The sequence below is a fragment of the Vidua chalybeata genome, chromosome 13 (assembly GCF_026979565.1).
Source record: "Vidua chalybeata isolate OUT-0048 chromosome 13, bVidCha1 merged haplotype, whole genome shotgun sequence".
Classification (NCBI taxonomy): domain Eukaryota; kingdom Metazoa; phylum Chordata; class Aves; order Passeriformes; family Viduidae; genus Vidua; species Vidua chalybeata.
This window is the reverse complement of record NC_071542.1, coordinates 10,568,607-10,588,098: the sequence shown is the minus strand read 5'-3', so window position 1 is coordinate 10,588,098 and position 19,492 is coordinate 10,568,607. Positions and strand designations below refer to the sequence as shown.

The 19,492-nt window shown below is 35.9% G+C and overlaps 1 long non-coding RNA gene across 1 annotated transcript in view; it reads left to right on the top strand.

Annotated features, from left to right (window-relative positions):
* Nucleotides 1–19,492, top strand: part of LOC128794634 (uncharacterized) — an 82,202-nt gene that overhangs the window by 15,141 nt on the left and 47,569 nt on the right. The window contains exons 2-3 of the long non-coding RNA XR_008433219.1: nucleotides 15,109–15,269; nucleotides 18,046–18,195. This is a non-coding gene — a long non-coding RNA (uncharacterized LOC128794634). The remainder of the gene's footprint in view (nucleotides 1–15,108; nucleotides 15,270–18,045; nucleotides 18,196–19,492) is intronic.

The window sequence follows — 19,492 nt, the reverse complement described above, 5'->3', positions numbered from 1 at the left end:
AAATAGCAACACATTCACTTTTTCATTAGCAACAGATTCTCTTATTAAATAGTTTGAAAATTGAGTAATACAGAGCTTAGATCCACTGTCCTTTTATAGCAAATGATGAGCGTAGTTCTCAATCTTCAAAAGCAGTTTTGTATGTGTATGTATTTGAGCATCTGTCCACATGCATTTGTGGTGTAAGTTCATCTGCCCAGTCAAGACAGAATTTTTTCTGTCTAACTCTCCTCTTATTCAGTGCACAAAGATAATTATAGTTTCTCATTTTATTTAACTCTTCTCATCACTTTGGTATCCATCTCAGTATTATGACAGATGTGTGATAATCTGAGACTGGCTCCCTTTCTGGTGAGTGGTTCTCGTCTAGTGAGGAGCTATCTCTGTGAAAGCTGAACTGATGCTTGGCTGTTACAATGAGTAGATTTCTCTTTGTGTTGTCGTGGCCCTCTGTGTTCTTCCATGGGGTTTGAACAACTTTATACACGGCAATGTGTTTTTAGTGCTTTACTGGTGAAGGAGTCTCTGGGATTCAGAAAAGTAGAACCAAAGCAAAATTGCTGATGTCTAACAATATTTAGTGTAATGCCAACAAGGTGACTGATCATGGACTTACAGAAATAGTACTTCAATTTGCACAATTAAAGTTCAAAGTACAATATTTTTTTTTCTTTACGGAATAAGAATGGATTTAAGATTATGATTCCTGATGTTCAGTGTTACTGGTTTTAGGTCATCTTTAGTTTTTCATCAAAGTATCTTAGAAATGTTAATTTTACAATGACCTAGAAACAGTGCCAGAACAGAATACTTTTTTTGAGAACCAAGATCCTTTGTTCAGTTCACTTGGACATTAGATTTCACATGAATCTGTCCTTCTGCTGCAGTATTGTATGTACAATAGTGTGTCATTCAGTGATCGCATCAATATTTGTCGTAAGACTGAGCTCCTTTGTAATCAGAAAGCAATCAAGTAAATAAAACTGCATCACTGGCAATACCAAAGATTATACATTCTTTGCATCTGGAGAAGAGCCTGCTGCTGTCCTGCACGTTTTTATAAGGTGTCATCATGTAAGAGATGCACAGAAACAGTTTTGTACTGGGAAAAGTGGTTCAGCAGCTTCTGTTCATGGAGGACTCGATACCACCTAAAAGAATTTTGACTACATGGGATTTATTTCTTGGCTGTCAGTGGTGCACAACCACTTAAAGACAAAAATTAAACTCACTTCTTTAAAAATTAAACTCACTAGTCTCACTACAAGATCTTGTGCATATGTGTGCTTCACTTGAGAGTCTTTCAGAATCTTCCTCAGATCTTTTTGTTTCCAAAATTTTCTTTGGAGAGTGACCTGAGGTGGTGCCTGGTTCACTTCACCCTAATATGCTCAACATGGGGAAAGAATTCACTCAAGTAACTGGGCAAAGCTTACTTTGGACTTGCCCAAAAATCTTCATACTGAGGTCATATGTTGAATGAAGGGTTATTCATACTAGTTTCTTCAAATGTGGTTTTTTTTTTAATAATTAATTAAACCTCAAAAAAGAATTTAAATACCTTTAAGACTTTTTTTTTTGTCATGGCTTTCTCTCAATTAAGAACACTAAAATATTAAAGGGTTTGGTTATGTTGCAATTTTTGGATGCTTTTTCTAGCATCAAATTTAATTTTTGTTCTTGAAGAGATAGGTTCTTTTATAAACACAGCATAACTGAAAATTGTCATCCTCGAACACTTTGTATATGGGTTAAAAGTTTTTCTCCAAAAGGTAAGTAACACTGACAGTTTTGAGTATATTCCTGTAGTCATCTCCCATAGCTCTTCTGATAGGCTATTCATAATTTTATTTTAGAGTTATTTTGACTTAAACCACAAATATTTGAAACTTACAGCTCATTCTTATAAGTATGCTCAGAAAAGGAAAGCTGAAGTACTGTCCTCTTGATGTCTCAAAGCTGGAAACTTTGTACAGTGCCTATTAAAGGGCACCTGACATCAAAGAGAAATGAGGAAAGGTGAAAGGATTCAGTCTGTAATTGGATACTGAACTGGTAAAACTTTAATTGTGTTTAAAATGGAATTATTTTGTTCCACTGCTATTTTGTAATTGCTGTAGATTTTTTTCATGTCTCAAACCTGACTGCTTGCAGACCTCTAGAGTGCCTGACTCTGGGACTTACTGTGCCCGGAACAGGTTCTCTCATTCTAATACCAGGTGCCAATACCTTTCTGACTTGTCCTGTTTCATGCTAAAAGCTCCAAGTTGTTCAGCTGTCCTTAAGTATTCCCATTCTGCAAAAACATTCAATTCCTTGTTCTTGTGTTAGTAGGACTGGGATGCCTGATAGCACCAGTGCTGTTTTGTCTGGCATTTACATAGGCATTTAACTTGACCAGAGTTTGGTTGGGTTTGCATAGGTGAGTTCATTGCCTTTTTTCTCTTCTGTGACTGTAGGAAAGGCTGTGATTTGGGGAGAGACAGAATCCTTGTCCAAATGTGCTTGGTACACAGGATGAAGTGTAGGGGGCAGATCTCCAGCTGAGGATTTGCTCATTGGAATCTTGATGATATACAGACAGCTTTGCTGATACTTTTGGGTTTTCTTTGATCCAAATTCTTAGCTCATGAGACATCAACACTTATTTTTCATTTTCACATCAACTGTTATGTTTTCACTCCAACTCCCTGACAGCTTTAGACTGTCTGGTTATGCTATAGGAGGAATGAAAATAACAGCTTTATCATGGACAGAATATCACTGGTACTGTCTCCTACTGCTTTTCCTGTTTCTCTTGGAATGGAGGACCTATTTCAATGGTTTGTAGGAGGTTGATAGGCCCCAGATATCTTTGGGGAATTAATAATAAAACAGAGAAAATATAGCCTGTCTTGGAAACTTAGGAGAAAGCTGTTTTATTATATGAAAGGGATGCCTTCTCTTGTAAATTTGAATCCTCTCTTGCTGTACTAAAGTAGGTTTGCTCAGAGCTATAGGAGGAATTGCATTTGTAACATAAATTAAAATAGACTGATTTAAAGTGCATGAAGCCTTTTTATAATTTTTACCAGAAAAGGAATGAAAGATGTTTCTGCATACTTTTAATTTTCTTTTATGTGCTGGAACGTTATAATTTTATGAGCATTCATGAAGCTTTATTTTGCTTATTGTTACTTTTTGGTAGAAGTTTGGCTAGAATAAACAGTAGTGTCATTTGGGCTATAAACAGATCAAAGATTTAAGAATTTGTCTGCTGCATATATTTAATAGGCATACAGCTAGTTAAAAACCATAAAACTATTGGAACGAATTAGGATTTATAGAACTTATTTGAGCATATTCTATAAGTTCTGTAGATGAGGAAGTGCTTTTGAGTTTTGAGTCCATCCCATTTTGGAATGGAGCAGAATGACAAAAAAGTCTTTTGGATATAGTTAGTGCCCCAGGACTGCAAAGCAGTCCAAATATTGACTTGCAAAAGGTTATCAATGAGTTTGCAAAACTAACCAAAAGAAGACTGGTAGTTTTACTTTGAATACAAGGCTTTCAAAGTTAGAGGTCTCACTGTTTAGGTAAATTTCTAAAGGTTATCTGTAAATGTCCAGCATATATAAACTATTTCTGATTTCATATAAACTATTTCATATATAAACTATTTCTGATTTAAAGGAACATGGTCTAAAAAACGCTTACTGAAAACCAACTTGCTTAGAAAGTGTTTCTGGGGTGTGGGAGGTGTAAAGAAGTTTTTGAAGCCTTGAAAATCATACCAGATGAGGAAAATGAATCTTCAGGTGCTGTCATCAGGGGTACATGTATACAGCACTGTGGATAGGCTAAGCAGCCTGTGCGGGCCATTCCAGAAATTAAACTTTACTGCTTCTAAATATGTATCGGTACAGAAGCAGTTCATTAGGATATCTCTGCTTGGCACTGTGTTGTTCTGCCTCTCACAAAAAGGACTGGATGGCTTGTGTTGAACTATGAATGCCTTAATCAGGAGCCTAATAATTTCCTGTGTGGAAAAGCTCAAAATATTTGGTATTTCACCTGTAGGAATACTGATTATCTGCTTACTGATAAGCACATTCTGTTAAGTTTCTGATAAGCTGCTGTGTCTAACTGTTCTCAATCAATGTGGATGTTTCAGTGATGCAGTGCTTTCCAGCCTGACTCTCCTGTGGAATTTTATGTTAAAAAGGGCAAATAAGATGTTATGAAATGTTTTTCATAGTAAACTTCAGACTTGGACTTTTTTGTATTGGAGTCACACAAAGTAATTGCTTGTATAAAGATGGTTGTTTTATGGAAGTGAGTTTTCAGTTTTGAAACTTGTGGGTTCAAAGGGCGTAATTTCAACACCATGAGAGGGGCTTTCTTGCTTTTTGAGTGAGCGTGAACATTTGCCTCTTACAGTTAAACTAAACCTGTGTGTGTAAAGCCTTTGTGTTGATTCCTTCCACTGTTGTTAGGTAAAAGACCTTGAAGGAAAAAGCTCTGTCACAGGTGGCAAGTCACAGTAAGAAGTTTTAGGATTGTGTTTATTTGCAGAAGAGTCTGGTTTGTTAGTACATTTTTTTTTTTTTTTTTTTTTTTAGTATTCCTCAAGCTAGAGTCTTTAGAAACTAAATGCAAGGCTTTGTAAACCACAGTGATGTGTTACTGTTTACAAGTCATATTCTTGTGAAGCCAGGCACTGTTTCACTGCTTAAGAGCTCTCTCCTTTTCCATCTGTAAGAAAATAATTTCAGTACCAAATACAGATCTGTGACTTTGAGTTATCTGGCTCTGTTTTACAGGATCTCATGGATACCTGTTGCTAGCAAGGAGCTGAGGTTTTAATTGTGCTTCTTGGTTCTTTCTGAATGTTGTCTGTCAGGTTTCATGGTGATTTATTTCTTCAAAGGAAGGCAGTCCACAATTCAGTGTCTCCATACAGGACTGCAATAGGATTGTCCTTAATTTCTGTATTGAGCACAATTTGGTAGCCAAACACTTGCTTTAATTGTTGATTTCATACTTAATAGATGAACAGTAGATTGTCAAGGCAGTGTCATCTAGATCTGAGTGAGCTAAGATATACAGCATTTGTTTGGGATATAAAACTGAAGACTGTGGATCTGAGATCCCATTTAGATTGCTAGTAAAGATTTAAACTTCCTTCTTGAAACTTCTATCTTGACTGGGCTTTGTTCTACAAATTATCTGAAGAAATAATTCTGAAGATAATTACATTTCCTACAGCAGTTTCTTTAATGATTATCCAAATGCATTAGAGCACCTGTAAAACTAAATAAAATTAAGTTAAATATGCTGCAACTAATATACATTTTCCCACTTAAGATAAAGTGCAGAAGACAATAGAAATGGAAAACGAGTGCATTCTGGCTCTCGATGAAAATGCTGCTATTGAACTGTTTCCAGAACAACATGTACTTGGATCAGTATTAAAGGGAAGTATTGTGCATGTCTAAGCCAAATGACCTAGTGCATTGATAGTGCAGAGCATATTTCACAGTTCTATAAATACCTAAACTGTTTTTTTTTTTAGTCTATAAAACAAGTAAATTAGAATTTAAGCTAAAAGTAAGGGAAAACTGTCTGCCTTAAGTGTTTTTGTTCTGAAATTGACTCCAGTAGCTGCCATATCATTGTTAGAGGGAAGCATGCTACTAACTTAATGATTCCAGGAAACAAGATATGTGATGTGCTCCTCTATTTGTCATTAAAGAGCCCCTCAAAGCTGCATTGTTACACTCACTGTGCCTTTAGGTAAAAATGTCAGTAGACTTCCACTTTATTTCAGTTCTTAAAGTCATATTTAACAATGAGCATGTCTTTCCTCCATTATAACAAATACCAATAAGAAGATCATTGCAAATACTGGCAACAGGAAATATTTTTCAAGGAAGTGAAAAAGACTTGTCCCATTTCTGCTTTCATTTCATTTATCTACATCTTTCACTTTGCTTGTTTTCATTTCCTTTCTCTGTCAACCACTATTTTTTCTCTGTGCTCATGCATGCAGTGGTTTGTCAAAGACTGCTTTAGTCTGTATGAATCACTGAAGAATCTTGTGGAAGAAGTTAAACACTTTTGTCACCAAAAAAAGAACATGAAATTTGATACCTTTAAAAAAAGAAGGCTGTTAATAAATGAGCATAGTGTTGATGTCCATAGAGGATCTTAAGCACTCATTTTGTACTTTAGCACTAGATTTCTGTACTACGGTAACTTTAAATGACTACCTGTGACATAAAACATTTGTATTTGAAAGGGCTTTCTTTTACATAGATTACAGAATGAAAAAGGAAGAAAGTAAGGGTGACATCATTAAACATCTATATATGTAGTAGTGCTCATTGCAAAATAAATTGCTCAAACACCAATATGATCTAGATATTTTAAAGTCTTGAAAGTGTTACGTGGATGTGCAGAAATGTGTAGAGAACTTGCTATTTTGTGCAGAAACAGGTTAGAAAGACTGCAGGTCTGCTCACAAACATAGCAGTCATATTTGTCACAAAATCAGGGTGTCTTGATAAATTGTCATCAATGATGCCAGGTTTTGGCCACATCTTTAGGCAAGTATTTGTTTACTGACAGCATTTTCACCTTATTTTTCTTTGCTTTCATTTTGGTTTTCCTTCTGTGTTGTTTTTTTATAGGTCTAAGTGAAGGGATAAATGATTTGAAGGATTAAAAGATATATATTTTTTTTTTTTGCTTAATGTCAAACTTAACCAGTCTTCTCAAGCAATAATTTTTAAGAACTCACATCCTCGGGTATTGTGTTTTGTTTTAGTTTGGTAGTTTGAAATGAAATATTTACAAAAGAATGTTTTTAAAATGCAAAAAGCTTTGGGCAATACTCTCAACTAGGTTCACCCAAAGAAGGCATTGTTTTCAACGTTAACACTGGAGAATAATAAAAATTAGGAAGTTTTACACATTTTATTCCTTTCTATTGTCTTCTCCCTTAATCCCCCCATTTGTTTTTCATTAATGATCTAAAGCAACCATTCCCTGACTCAAAACCATCTTGAGCTTTAACTCTCTGGCTCTGACAAGAAATAGGAAGCAAACTGTTCAGCTTTCACTCTTCTAAAGAGTCTGCAAAAAGCAGCACAAGTGCAGTTTGAAATATGACTTACTGCTCTGTCAACAAATAGGATTTTTTTTATTATAATTTCAAATGTTACAGCAATATTTTTGTTAATCTTTTATCTTTTCTCACTCATATTGTCTCCTAATATTTTGTAGAGAAACAATGCAAACAAGAAATATTTAATTTTTAGTGAAGTTTAAACTTTTGGAATGTCTCAGACGTCTAAGTGATAGTCTTACATTTGTTATATGTCTTCTTGAAACTTTCTGGAATTCTTGGTGACCTTTTACTATAACAATATTTAATACAAGTTATATTAAATTACTCAGATTTGGAGTGTTTTTAACTCTAAAGAGAACCAGTTGATTAGGTCAGGGTAGCAGTCCTCAGTTTTGTCACTAGGCAAACTTACATGTTGTTGGTTTTGTGTTTTTTTTTTTTTTTCCCACAAAAATGGCATCGTAATTTCCAGGCTCTGCAGTACTAATTTAAAGTTATCACTGTTTGTATACTTTATACTGGAGTACAGTTATACCTCAACCTTCCATAGTATAAATGCAAATTCATATCCCTTGTCTTCCACAATAAATATTTTGTATATCTTGTCTGCAAAAAAATGGTGGTTTTTTTTTTTTTTTTTTTCCCCTGTAGGGTCAAAACTCTTGGTCAGGAGATCGTATTTTGATTGAAAGAACTATTGTGTTCTCATGCTGGCTTGTTACACAAACTCATGCTGATATGGTTTATACATCATATGTACAAATAGGCTGTGAACATATATCTTCACTAAACCTATGGCATATTAAGCCCATACCATCTAGCCATGCTGGTAATGTTTTACCTCCTGTACTTAGTTGTAATTAAAAACAAGGTTGTAATACTTGAGTAGAGAATGGCTGGTTTGATATTCAGACTCAGAATGTTCTATAATGCAGTGCTCTGTGGGACATTGATGTCTTCTAAACTTTCAATAGCTTGAAATTTCACTCTCTGTGGCCAGAAAAGGGCATAACTCCAGTTGTTCAACTTTAACTGTAATATGTTCCTAGTTCTGTTTACAGCCTTTGCACCACTGCTCTGACTACGGAAATGATTTGCTAGGCCCTCCTGCAATTGTTCTCAAGAACATGTCTGCTTAGAACTGTGAAATGTAAAAGGTAGACTTTAGTGATAGTTTTTATTGGCTGGCAATTTTCTATGAGTCCCTTTCTAGTATTCCTGTTGAATTTCTTGTTTATTTACACTTTGGCTGCACTGAAATTTCTTTAACTAGTGAAATACGCTTTAAAGAGACAAAGACTGGGATCCCAGTACAGTTATCATAAGATTCACTCAGAAATATAATTTTTCTGTCTGTCACCCTCTTAAATACTGCTTCTTATTAGTTTCTGGCAAATGAAAAGTTATCCTGGAATTTCCTAAGGAAAGGGTCAGGAAGTTGCAAGTGTATTTTTTGGCTAGGTAGATAAGGATGCCAGTGAAGTAAGTGCTTGACTTTTGGATTGAGTCTCAGTTGGTCCCACTTGTGGTAGAAAGATCAATGTGAACATGGCTGGACAGATTAAGGCAGTTGATGTCTAGGAGTGTGAAAGTATCAGAAAGCTACCAAAGTGGAGGTCCTGGCTAGAATACCAAAGTTCTTGCTCTGAAGAGTGGGGAAAGTCAAGGTACCATTAGGGAATATAATAGAGGCTTGATTTTCTTGCAGGAAATTTCTATGGAGCTTGGAAATAGGAACTTACTGGCATCTTATACTGTAAAATTCTGCCCAGCTCTCTTTAGAAGTCTTACTCATTTAATCAGGCTCTCTCCTCCTTGTTGCTTGTAGAATATAGATTTTCCTCTTTTAAGGCACTAAGTTGTGGGGGGAGGGTCAGGAGGTCTTCCTGCACAGACTAAACTGGGACTTCCATGTGGATCCCCCCCAGTTCTGCCCCCATTTCACAGGGCCAGAAAGGCTGTGCTGTTCATATAAGCAACTTAATGTCTGATGCAAGTAAAAAAGGGATGTCATCTATCTAGAACAGTAGTCAAATCTTTCTCTAACAGAAGTTGTACCAAGGGGAGAAGATGTTGTAAGTCTTCAGAAATGTGTTTGGAACCCTTCTTCCTTTAGGAGAGGAGGAGGATTTCTATCAAGTCAATTCAAATGAATAAATGGAATGTTTAGGTTTAAAGCAGTTTATGGCACATGTTTGAGCAGCTAGATACCTTTAAATGTTACATTTAACATGTAACATTAGCAGTCAGATTCTGACTAATCTGTTTATTTCTACTCACTAGTGTATTTCAATAAAGAGGGGGACTGGTACAGTCGTTTAATAAGCAGTCAAGGAGGATGCAGTGACAGAACAGTGTGGCATAAGGGAGTTATCAATTTCCTTTGAAGGATGATATGCTTATTATAAATATAAGGACTTGAATTGATTAACCTAGAGGAGTTAAAGTTTTTATGTTATTTTGAATATATGGTAGCAAATATGGACTTTCTAGTTTCACTGTTTTGGGGATGCTTGTAGCTTGAATGAAAAGTTTTTTTCCAATGTTTTAGACAAAGTTGTTTGATGTTAACTAGGATGGACTTGGGGGAATATTACATCCTGTATTGGAATATAGAAAAGGATTCCTTAAGGTCCTGTTTATACATTACATGACACTTATTTATAAACTTATGAATGACTTCACAAATTTTCTGGGAAGAATATTAAATTATTAGTCCCCAAACCTGTAAGGTTTGTTTTTAGGATTTACTGATCTAAGTCAATGCTGGCCAGCACAAAGGGGTTTTTGTAATGGTATATTTACAAGCTTTTAATAATAATGAAAATATGAGATTGCCATCTTGAATAAATCTCACTTGTTGATATAGAAAGAAGTGTAGTTTCTCTGAAATAACATACAATTGTTAAGCTTGTGCAGATACATTTAACACAGGAACAAATTTTTATACTGAACTGGAGTTCATTTCTTTAGTCTCTTATTAGAATTTTATAGGCATTACAATTTACCAAGTAAGGAAAATCTAAAAATATTAGAAGCTTCACATACTTAGGTATTCTTTCTGTATGAAAGTACAGTATATGCCATTGTGCATTTAATACAGTCTTGTCTAGCAGTCTGATTTTTGACCATTGTTGTGATCTGTTTTATGTAACTTATGGCAAGTTTACATATTTTCATGACTGTTAATACTAAATTCTATACTAGCAAAAGGTTTAGGAGTCCTTTACAAGGAAACATCCAATACCATGTGGTTATTTTGACAATTTATGAAATGGAGAAGGAGAAAAATAAACAGCACCAAGCTGACAGAGTTCAAGAAGTGTTTGAACAATACCTTTGGGCACATGGTGTGACTCTTGGAGATGGTGCTGTGCAGGGCCAGGAGTTGGACTTGATGATCCTTGTGTATCCCTTCCAACTGAGCACATTGTGATTCTGTGATCTGCCTAGTGAAATATCCGTGGTTTAGTACTTAATTTTCCTGATACCATACATGGCTGGAAGTGTATTTATGTTTTTCTTCATTTAAAACAGTTCACAAAATGAAGAACTGACATAAACTTCAGACTCAAATCCTTGTTTTTAAAAGAGAAACCATAGGGAAGACAAAGTCAAGTGGGACTTTAGCAAGATGTTACTTGTAAATCCCGCTATCGTGTCATCATCCCTGCCTATTATCACCAGTCACTGGAGAGTTTTGTGCTCTTTTAAGTGACATGGATGAGATTGGATAAGTTATACTTTGTTAATGTCACATTCCCTAACCTGCAAAGTTCATAGTTAATTCTTTGCTTTCCTATGGTGAAAGCACTTAGCTTATATGCATTGTCTTTTGGGCAAGATCTAAAAGACCCCAATTTTATAAGTGAATAATACAGAGTGAAAAAAGGTATGGTAAGTTAGTTGTGTAATACTTCAAAGGAACAAGGACAAAATCCAGGAATTCTAGCTTGCAGTCAGCCCAATGTAGCTGTGAACAGACTCCATTACTGTACAGTCTTCTAGAGTTGAGACCTCAAATTATTCGTTGTCACATAATGCTGATGTAAAAAGAACCACTGAATAGCTGAGACTTTTTTTGTACTAAATAACATTTACTTAAGGTTATTTTTTTAGTGGGACAAAACTGGAATTTTAGTATGACTACTGAAATTAGCCTTGCTGAGGAGTCAGCTGCTCAGTCTTGTCCAGCAATAGCTCAGTGAAACTTTTACAGCCTTTGGGCTTTATCTTTACAGTAATTAGCCAGTGTAAATTTAAATAGGTGAGAAAAATAGTCATATATTAACAGGTTTACTTAGTACAGACAAATAGGGAAATGATAGTCAAGGGAGTATGGTCATGTTTTTTAGACCCTTTGTCTCCATAGATTATTTTTCTGGTTAAAAAAATGAAGACTCTTCCAAAAAGCTGTTCAGTGCACACAGCTTGAACACCATCTCTGAATGCAGTTCTCCAGAGGAATTACATTGGTTGTGAAAAGAAAGCCTGTAACTCCCCTATCTTTAAAATCTGATTTAGCCAGACAATGCAGACATCTAAAACTGAATGGTGTTGGATAGAGCCTGAGAATAAAATTCTAAAGCTTGTGTTTTATATTCAGATTTGAATGTGATAAGTGTGATATACATAGAGTTAGGACTTTTAGCAGGATGATCTGATTGCTATTTTTAAATTTAACTCATATTTACTGAACAGTTATGTGAATTATGTGTTTATTAATATAAGTATCAGCTTTAAAACACTGACAGTAGTAATAAGGAAAATAAATAAGCAGTGATGTACATGTAACACAAAATGCATAGTTCATGATAGAAGATTTTTGACTCTGGAAAACGTGAAAAATGAAAACAAAATCTGCCAGTGATTTTTAATATGAAAAATTTATATCTATCAAAATTAAACACATACTTTGAGGGATGTGTGAAAGCAAATGTGCTTCAGATTGTGTAACAGGCAATTATTGTATATAGAATTGAGCTATGAACTTTAGCAACCACTTAACTGGTGTTAACCAGTACAGTTGACTTTTGACACTTTATATTGCCTTACACTCTGAAAATTTAGGTTATGTGAATTAAGGACAAATGTTTTGTTAATTTGGAACCAGTGACCACGCTTGAGGTACTTAATTTCTGTCACCTCTATATGTGTGGGTGGCCAGTGATTTCACACTCAGTTCCTCCTACAAGCTGTAGGAAGCCATCTCTGTCACTGTAAAGAATTGATTCCAGTTGGCTGCTACGAGTGTTCGTTTTTGTCTTGCATCAAAAGATGTCCAAGTTACTGTTAGTGGCATGTCTTTGGAATATCTTACCATCTGCTGCACAGGACTATACGTTTGCTGGTTTTCCAAATTTGAGCATTAACTAATTAGGACCATGGAAAAAATTAAACAAAAGTTGAGGAGGGAAAAAGTAATGGGACAGCTGAAAAGAATCACTGGCATTCCAATATTCTTTAAATAAACACAAGCCATTTCATGCACTGTATTTGTTTTGAGCCTTAGTTTTCAGTCTGCAGTATACATTTATCATATATATATATATATGCATTTATCTAGGGGATCATATCTATTTTTGCCAAAATGTTTAGAGAAATAAGAAGTGTTCTATTATAGAGGCTTTGGAAATGCAGCCTGACTTTGTAAGACGACAGAATTTGGAGCTTGATCACAAGGGGAATACTAGAAATGTGAAGTTTTTAAAAAATTATTTCCTTCTATTTTCTTGAAAATAGGACTATTTCACGCTGAAAAGGTTTTAGGGAAATGCTTGATAGGTAGAAATCTCAAAGGACTGGTAGTATAATTTCAGTCTCAATGCTGTCCATTTGAGCCCAAGATCAGCTTAAGCAGCAGGTTTTTAGTTATTGTGAGAGATGAACAATGATGTTTCTCTAGAGGTTAAACCATCATCAGGTGAATCTGGAAACTGAACTCTAAAGAATGAGATTTATTCTTTGCTATGTGTAATCTCAAATTTTTCTGTTTATTAATATTTGTCTGTGCATTTAGAGTTCTTTTTGTGGTGCCTAAGGCTGTTTTCTCTGAGCCAACCAATGCAAGGAGTCAAATTTGGCACCTGATGTAATAATTTAAAACTGACCTAGGAAGCCCCAAAGTCAGTGGAGTTAAAAAATACACTTGGGCTATTTCTGTGTAATTGCCATTTTAAAAATTGGTATGTACAATAAAAATGCAACTCAACCTGGAAGGTCAAACAGCCTTTAAAAAAAACCAATAACAATGGCTAACAAACAGGGGGTTTCATTTTAAATTCTTCTTGTCTTTTTCATTTAGAAATCCCAGTGATCAGATAAAGCTTTGTTGTAAAGGGACAGATAGCACTGTATTTGAACAGCCTCATCCAGCAATGGGGTACCAATGTCCTTGGCATCCAACTGCTTTGGTGTAAGTGCTTCTTCTGGGGATACTGATTCAAAAACTCATTAACAAGTCAACATATTCAACTTGAAATACAGGTTTAAAATATCATGTGGCTTGAATATTCTTACAGTAAAGATATGCATAAATGCCGGAGGACTTGTTGAATCAGAACTACAGTTTTGCTGTGAAGGTAGGCAAATCCAAATTCTAACTAGAGCTAAATCTACTGAAATAATATGGATTCTGAGGTATTATGCTAGTATTTAAAACACTTAGAATATCTACATTGTGCAAGTAATCCATACCTCAGAATTCCTAGCTTGAAATCTGTGAAAGTCTATGAATGTGAATAGAAATAATCCAGTTTAATGTTCTTTTAAAGTAAGTATGCTCTCTACTTGTTTTCAGGGGTCTACCCTAATGTGAACTTAAATAAGAATTTTACCTAGTTTTCCTTTCTTGCTTTAAGAATTCATGTTCTTTGTAAGTGTCCATGCCTAATACAAACCATTCCATGATTTTTAAAATATGTCTGACATAACAAAACCATCATAACATATATTCAATATGGCTTACAAACATAACTATTGTTTTCCTCTCTGTAATAGAGCTTTCTTGGCTTTCTTCTAATCTTTTCCAGAAGGTCAACATGTTTTATATGAAAACAAAGTTGGAATCATAAGCATCTGATTTTTTAAAATTTTTTAAACATTGCCTTAGATGATAAAACCTTGACTTTTCATTCTTCCTCTGCAAGGTTAAGTTTTTGTGTGTGGCCAGAGTAGAGCTGCTGTCTGGGTAAGGGAACAAGCCATTGGTATGGCTGAAACCCCAGTGTGTTGTGCAGCACTCACACACTGATTAGATGATGATGCTGGCAAGTTGTGTTCCTTCAACCTCTTTCTGTCAGGTTGTACCTGTGACTTCAGAGTCAGTGTCTCTTCTTTTTCTCTCTTCTCCTCTCCCTTCTGCTTGTCCCCCTCACACTTCTGTGCATCTTTTCCTCAAACAAGCAGAGTTTTTCCTTAATGCTTCATTAATACAGTTACAAAACTTTCTTTGTAGTTCATTAATTTTTGATTTTTAATGTTCTTTTCATTGTAATGTCTTACTTATAGCAGAATTTATGGAAAAATCAAGATACATTGTTATTAGTGGTAAAGCATACAAGAGCCTGTTTTGTTGATATGTGCTTAAGATGAAAAACATTCCTGCAAAAACATTTTCTTCCTTTTAGCAATGAAAGTCCTCATGATCTTTGCACTTCAAAGCCATTTACTCACTTTAATTTCAAGTTATAAGTAGAGCAGTATGTTTTTCTTAACAAAAATGCCTCATGTAGTAGAGTACAGTAAAAGCGCAAAATTTGAATGCTACCACAGATATATGAAGATTGATACTCAAGAAATAAGTTACCTGAAGATTTTGAGTCCAGTAGTCTTTCTTAGGACTTTACCCAGTGCAGCTGAAATGGGCATAGATCTTTAGGATATCACAAAGGATGAAATCTGTTTATGAATATGTTTGGAAGTCTTGTAATTTGGCAGTAAATTATATGATATGTGTACTGGCCAATTTTAACCTAATTATATTCTTATTTTTCTAGGTGTTAACTAAAGCTCAAAATGACCTTGGAGGCTTATGGCAAGGAAAACATAATTGACTTGGCCATGAAACAGTAATGTGGAAGTGTTGCAATTGCAGATTACTCTGCAAGCCTTTGCCACTGCTTAAATGAAGTTTGCATTCTACCTCTTTCTGAATACAGTATGTAATTACTTGTACACAAATTTTGTTTGCAATATGCTTGAAGTATTAATTTTGAAGGATAGGAAAATTCCACAAGTGAATTGTGGGGTTTTTTTTTTTGTATAAGCTTGTATCTGAAGGAGCCCACCTCACTTATTGCAAAAGAAAATCGAAACGTGAGGAGTGATGAAGCCTTATTTTGGGGTTAGTGTGACTATAGCTTCCCTAACACAAGTTAACTAAGCACAAGTGGTGCTGAGGTGCTGTGTTCATCAGTGGTAGGAGCACTCACCCTGTGTGGTTGCTGTGGCTGCTCTCTTGTCATGCCCTGGGTGCTGCCCTGGTGCCAGCCAGTCTCATTGTGGATGCAGGAGGGCAGCCTTGGCTGATTCCTACAGACTGGTGCTGCAGCATCTACAGTAGATTCTGTCTGAGTGTCAAGCACTTGCTGTTGGCTGCTGAGGAACTTTTGAACTATTTTTAACACCTTTGAAAAAGATGTTAAATTGATAACATCGTTTGTTTGTTGGAGATGGTTGTGAGTGTTCTTGTCAATGCAGATGACATCTGAAAAGTGACGAGCACCACAAACAACAAACATTTCTAGACACTGTAATATTCAGCTTTGTTATGCCTAACAGTCCAGCAGCCTTTCAACAGCCCACCTGTGCATGCACAAAGAGCCTCTGCGCTTCTAAAGTTGTTATATTGATTATAGATTCCTGAGTGCCTTTGGACAGCCTGTTAGAACTGTAGGGCTCAGGAATACTTAGCACACTCTCCAGAGCTTGTAACCCTCCAAGCATAACCAATCCCTTACTGGCAAACAATTTACGAAGGTTTTGAACTGAACTAAGGATTATAGGCTTTATAGTTAATACACTATAAATCTACAAACAGAAAATACGTACTTGCAAGAGTTACTTTTTCATTTCTGCTTGTAATATACACGTGGTATTGACAGCATGGTTATATCAAAATACATTGTTTAGACTGTAAAAATCAGTTTTGTTGAATCAATATTACTGTTTTGTGACTTATTGGAAATTTTTGTGTGAACAGATTTAAAATACAGGAAGAAAATCTAGCATGAGTACTAACTGTGGAGGATTAGGACTTGAGAGAATGTATGTTCAGAATTAGGTAAAAACAGTATAAAATTATTATTTTTCTCTTGAAAATATATTCCACTGTTAGAATCACCTCAAAGATTGATTATACATGCTAAAATATCCATCTTAAACTTGTTATTAGTGAATGTTACATCTTAGTGAAATTGCATCTTCCTAGTGTGTATGATTACTCAAGTAGCTAGTACTACAGTGTTATCAGCTCTCGTATTCAGGACTGGAAATACATGAACATTTTTTAATGTGGTTTCCTCCTTTGGTGCCCGTTCTGTCTTGAGGCGTGTCCGACTTGTCCTTCGCACGCAGGGGTGGCGCTGTCCCCGCTGCCGCCCGGGCCGTGCCCCCGTGGGTGTGAGTGGTGCCCCGCGCTCTGCAGTGCCCGGCTCGGCCCGCAGGCGGCGCGCGGGAGCGGCAGCGCCGGGCCTGGGGCGCGCCCGCGCTGCAGGGCCGGGCACCGCGGAACGGGAGCGCGCAGCCTGCTCCTCTGGGGGCTCCCGGAGCCCCCGAGCGCGGCGGGGAACGGGAGCGCGCAGCCTGCTCCTCTGGGGGCTCCCGGAGCCCCCGAGCGCTGTGGGGAACGGGAGCGCGCAGCCTGCTCCTCTGGGGGCTCCTGGCCGCTGCTGCTGCCGCCGTACAGCCTTGCTGCTACTGCCTGCTTTTGTACAAGCTTAGTCTTTGCATTGTTGCCTGAACAACCTTCTGAAACATGTATAGAATTTTGGAACAAAGCATCCAGAAATCATCCGTAAAGAGAGCATCTGCCATATATTGTGGCCATTTCATAAACTGGATAGGATGAGACTAGTTTCCTTTAAATCTATATTAAGATTTAAGAAAGCAAGCTGAAATAATTTCTAGAATAAAACCAGCTAAAATCAAATAATGGGTACTGGTAACACCTGTTAATTATTTCAGTACTACAGTTACTGAAGATGGAAAAGTGGGGTAAATAGAGATTTAATTTGATCATCTCCCTCGGCTGAGACACATGAGCACACTCAGATGTGCCCCCTACAGCCATAATCTACCTTATTGCCTACAGAGTACTTTGGCAAGGGTGCTATGCCAAAACACTTGTAAGATACTCTCATGCCATAGGAATTACGATATTTAGAAAGCACTAGTTTAAAATCCCTCTTTATGTATGTCCTGTCTGTAACACTTTAATTTGCAGTAGTGTCAGTACGATTTTGGTAGGAGGTGTAGTAATTTAGCAGTATTTCCTTGGTGTTGAGAGAGAAAACTTCCTGGGCAAAAATGAGTCCAGTAGGCTCAAAAGGTTATCAAATAAGTTCATGTAACACAGTGCTTGTTTTACAGTCCTTATTTCTATTTCTAATTTTCTCATTTCCTATTCCTTTCCTACTTAGAGAGCATTACAAGATATTCATACAACAAACATCCTAACAATGAGATTAACATTTAGTTTTAATACATTTGTTCTGAGCAGCTTTATTTCAGACATAAATTTAAACTTGCACAAAACATTTAGAAAGCAAAACCAAAAACATTCCAGGTAATAAAGTTCTAATACTAAAATATAAAAAAAAAGAAAAAAAGATAAAAACAAGAAGAATCTGCTAACAGATTTTCTGATGACACCTAATAGTTATTGTCAAGTGGTTGTGTTCCATCCTTAACCTTCTTCTTTCATTTCCTTTCAGGAAAAAAATAAATACCCATTTTGGCAAAATTAAGAATTTGTTTCTCAGTCACTTTGTGGAAAAAGTGCAAAAGTGAAGCCAGGACTAATTTTGTTACAAGTCTGTCATTGGTATTTAATTAATCCCTTAGCAGTTAACGATTCTGGTCTGGTAAGTAGGTTTATCCTGCCTTGTACTTCCATTCCCACTGCAACTGTGTGTGTTCTGTTTCAGGAAAGACAGGGCTTTTTTTTTCCCTCAGAACTGCTTTAATCTTAAATTTTAAATTTTTAATGAAAAGAAACAAAATAGTATTCTGTACAGCATTTAAAATAAATTTTACTGAAGAGGGTCTTGTAGTCAAAAATGTTTCACACAATCCTCTCCATTCCTTATTAAAATGTGCCATTGCTGCTATTCAGTGCTTGTGTGGGAGTAGCCACACAGGACCAAGGCCAATTAACTGGAGTTTAAGTAAGCAGATACAGTATAACTTTTCCCCTAATTTTTCTTAAGAACAGATCTTGTGCTTAAAATCATTACTATGTCAGATTAATGTCACTGTTACCTCCTTAGTGGTTTTTCTAAACACCAGCATTTTATGAGCATGCCAAAGCAATTTGATTTGATTAGAAAATCTTGTTCCTCTTGTAAGAACAAGTCTGTGTTCCTTTTATATTTGAATGCTTTAACAAAAAAATCTAAATTTAAATAAAAAAAAAAATTTGACAGGGCTCTGGGCTTCATTCATAAGGATGTAGCTGCATTAGAAGATACAGATAGCAGTTTTGTTCTCAGCCTGTTCTGACTCTTGACCGCAATGCATGCTTTCCTCATTTCTTCGTGTTTCACTGCCATATCCTGTGATTTACAGCATTCCAAGACTTCTGATCTTCCTATTTTTTCCTTTCAGAAAATTTGCTCTTGATATTTTAATATAATCCTTTTTGGATAAATTAAATCATGTGATATATATGCAGGGCTACAGAACTTGTCTTCCTGGCCACATTCTGTGTCTAGCTGTAGCATTAGATACAAATCCTGAAGAGGATTGCTGGAGGTTATGTAATGATAACTTCAAAAGTTACAACAGGACATTCTTCCAAATACTGAGTCAGAGAAACACATTCCTGTACTAAATGCTATTGAGTTGATAGTTCAATTTAGTAAGTCTTTGTTTACTCTTTAATCCTCACTGTCAGCTGGAAAACGGAATGTTTTTCTCTAGTAGCCAAGTTAAGGGAGTTGTTTTCTTTTTAGCATTTAGTAGGTAAAAGTGAAATCAGTTTTGCAAGAAAATGTGTTTTATAATCTTGTTTCCGTTGAGATAATGTTACATATGTGTCTATGTACACACAAGAGGAAAATTTATAATGTTGAATAGGATTCCGTTGCTTAAAATTTGAATTTGTTACAAAAAAAGATACCCTACATATTAAATTCCAGGAGTGATCAACATCATATTGTT